Genomic DNA, 3223 nt, shown 5'->3' on the forward strand with positions numbered 1-3223 from the left:
GCTACTCTGGTTGTGCGCAGGCTTCTTATTGCAGTGACTTCTCTGTTGTGGAGAACGGGCTCTAGGGCACTTGGCTCAGTAGTTGGGGCGCATGGGCTTAATTGCTCCTCAGTATGTGGAATCTTCCCAGACTGGGGATTGAACTTGTGTCCCCTGAATTGGTAGGTAGATAACTACTGGACCACCAGGGATGTCCCCCGTTTCTTTTACAAAAGGGCCACTTAACCAGTTTGAGTCAGTTTTGGTGACTGTCCTAGGGGACAATCTCTTCATTTTAATCATGAGGGGCCAGGGGTTGCTTGTGGAGATTAAAAGTAAAGCACATGGCCCCCTTAGAAGAGTGCCGAGCATGTAGCTTATACTTTAGCTGTTGTAATCGTCATTGTCTCTAACATGCTAGACTTGATTCTCAGGTAGGCGTCTCTAGAGTCATCAAACTTGCCTGTTTGGTGCTGGAAGTATCCCAGATCCTGATCCCTAACCCGCACACCACAATCCACCCCCGAGAGGCTGTGTTCTTTCAGCCCCAAGCCACGGGAGGCAGGTTGGGACTGAGGGCAGAGTCCTTGGTTTACAGGTGAAAGATCCATTCCGGGCCTAGGCTCTCAGCATCTGTCAGCCGTTGGCCTGAACAAATCACTTACCCTCTGAAATCTGTCCATCAAGTTGGGAACGGCCTCTGCCCACCCGCCTTGCAGGGGTTTCCTGAGGATTCAGATATCATATACTACTAGCTCACCATGGAGGGGACAGTGTGGCCTAGCAGCCAAGTGCTCAGCCCTGGAACCAAACCTCAGGTTTCAGCTGTGTAACCTTGGGTGGGCTACCTAACCTCTCTGGGCACCACTATCCTCCCCTGTAACATAGAGACAATACTGGTGCTTGCATCAGGGTTATTGTGACGATTGACTGAGTTTAACACATAAAAGTATTTGCACAAAGATAATCTTCAGGAATCAGCTATTATTAAGATGAAAATTTGGGGTGTTTTTAAAAAATATTTATTTGGCTGCACTGAGTCTTAGTTGTGGCATGCAGGATCTAGTTCCCTGACCAGGGCTCAAACCTGGGACCCCTGCACAGGGAACGTGGAGTCCCAGTCTCTGAGCCACCAGGAAAGTCCCTTGGGTGGTTTCTATCATTCAGTATTTACAAGTGCCCCGGACTGACTGGCAGATAACTGCTTCTAAGCCTGCTCTCCTGGCTCAGGGTTTGGAGATAGAAGCCTGCAGTGTGGGAGCAACTGTGTCTGTCTTAAATGTGGTCACACTGGGCCCAGCTCCAAGAACTTACCTTCTGGAATTCGAACGCCCACATCCCAGCATCTGTGATTCTGAAGTCAGTTTTGTTTGAAGTTAAATTTGTTTCCCAAGTCAGTTCTCACCTCCAAGGGGCAGAAATCTTCCTCCTCCCTCCCTGCTATTAAGAGGGGAGCACCTAGTCAGGGATGCACCATGATACATGGTTCCAGGAGTCAGGAGCCCCTGTGCTGTTGCAGTCGCATTCCGGACCAGACACTTAAAGGTTGCCAACTTCTTTCGGGAGGCAGAGTGGTTTTGATCTTTGCACTTGAGTTCAAATCCTACTTCTGTCACTTCCAGCTGCGGCCTTGGACAAGCCCCTTAGCCCCACCATGCTAGCAGCTGCTTGGGTGAATAATAATAGTGCCCGCCTCATAGGGATAAGGTGAGGCAACATATGTAAGTGCAGTAAATTGCGCTCATTATTAATATATCACTTTTTGGAGAATCAGGGTATGTAGAGCTTCACAGCTAAGAACCTGGGCCTGAGGGGACTTCCCTGGTGGTCCAGCGGCTAAGACTCCATACACCCAATGCAGGGGGCCAGTGTTGAGCCCTGGTCAGGGAACTAGATCCCACACGCTGCAACTGAGAGTCTGCACGCTGCAACTAAAGATCTCGTGTGCCACAGCTAAGACCCGGTGCAGTCATATAATTAAAAAAGAAAAAGAATCTAGAATCAGGCCTGCATTAGCATCCTGGGCAGTAACTTCATAGCTATGCGATCTCATGTAAGGTACTTCAACCTCTCAGAGTCTTCATTTCCAAATCCATAAACTAGGCAATTCATATTAGTTAGTCTCCATCTCCTCAAGTTGTTAGAGGAATAAATGAGATAATCCAGGCAGGAACCGAGACGTGATCACTAAGCCAGTGTTATTCACTGAGAAGATAGGCTCACCGGATATGTTCAGCAGACTCATTAGTTTCTTTGCAAAGTGTAGTCTCCTGCTCTCTATGGACTATATTTCATCGATGCCTAAATTTACTTCTTTCACATTTTAACTCTGCTGAAATCAGGGTGAGCCTTAAAGTCAATAGCAGCTTGATGTTATCATTTGTAGCATTTTTTTTCTGTCACAGCAACACAGGAAACAATGGTGCATCACTTAGATACAATGAAATACATGTCCACCATATATATTCATGTATGTATACATGTGTTATATATGTATAATATGTGTGTGTGTGTGTGTGTATCTGACCCTTGAACAGTGCAGGGAGTTATGGGCGCTCACTCTCCCCACATTGAGAAAATCCAAGCATAAGGACTTCCCGGTGGTCTAGTGGTTAAAACTTCAAGTTTCCAATGCAGGGGTGTGGGTTTGATCCCTGGTCAGAGCACTGATTCCCGTGCCACGTGGTACGGCCAAAAAATAAATAAAAAATTTAAAAAAAATCCACCTATAGCTTATAGTCAGCCCTCTGGATTCAAGATTCCTCCTCCATATATGCAGATCCAACTAGATTCAACCATCTCATATATGGAGATATGTATATATACCATACATATCTCCGCATATGCAGATTGTGCAGTACTATGGTGTTTACTGGGCTTTCCTAATAGCTCAGTTGGTAAAGAATCCACCTGCAATGCAGGAGACCCCAGTTTGATTCCCGGGTCAGGAAGATCACCTGGAGAAGGGAAACGCTACCCACTCCAGTATTCTGGCCTGGAGAATTCCATGGACTGCATACTCCATGGAGTCGCAAAGAGTCAGCCATGACTGAGAGATTTTCACTTTCAATTTCACGGTGTTTAGTATAGAAAAACATCCATATGGTCAGTGGACCTGCGCAGTTCAAACTGAATTGGTCGAGTCAACTGTATACAGTTCACAAATTTGGAAACCAAGACTCCAAAAGGCTGAAGTACCTTACACCAGGTCACATAACTCTTAAGAGGCCACTCTAAAACACAG

This window comes from Muntiacus reevesi, chromosome 13 (assembly GCF_963930625.1).
Source record: "Muntiacus reevesi chromosome 13, mMunRee1.1, whole genome shotgun sequence".
Classification (NCBI taxonomy): domain Eukaryota; kingdom Metazoa; phylum Chordata; class Mammalia; order Artiodactyla; family Cervidae; genus Muntiacus; species Muntiacus reevesi.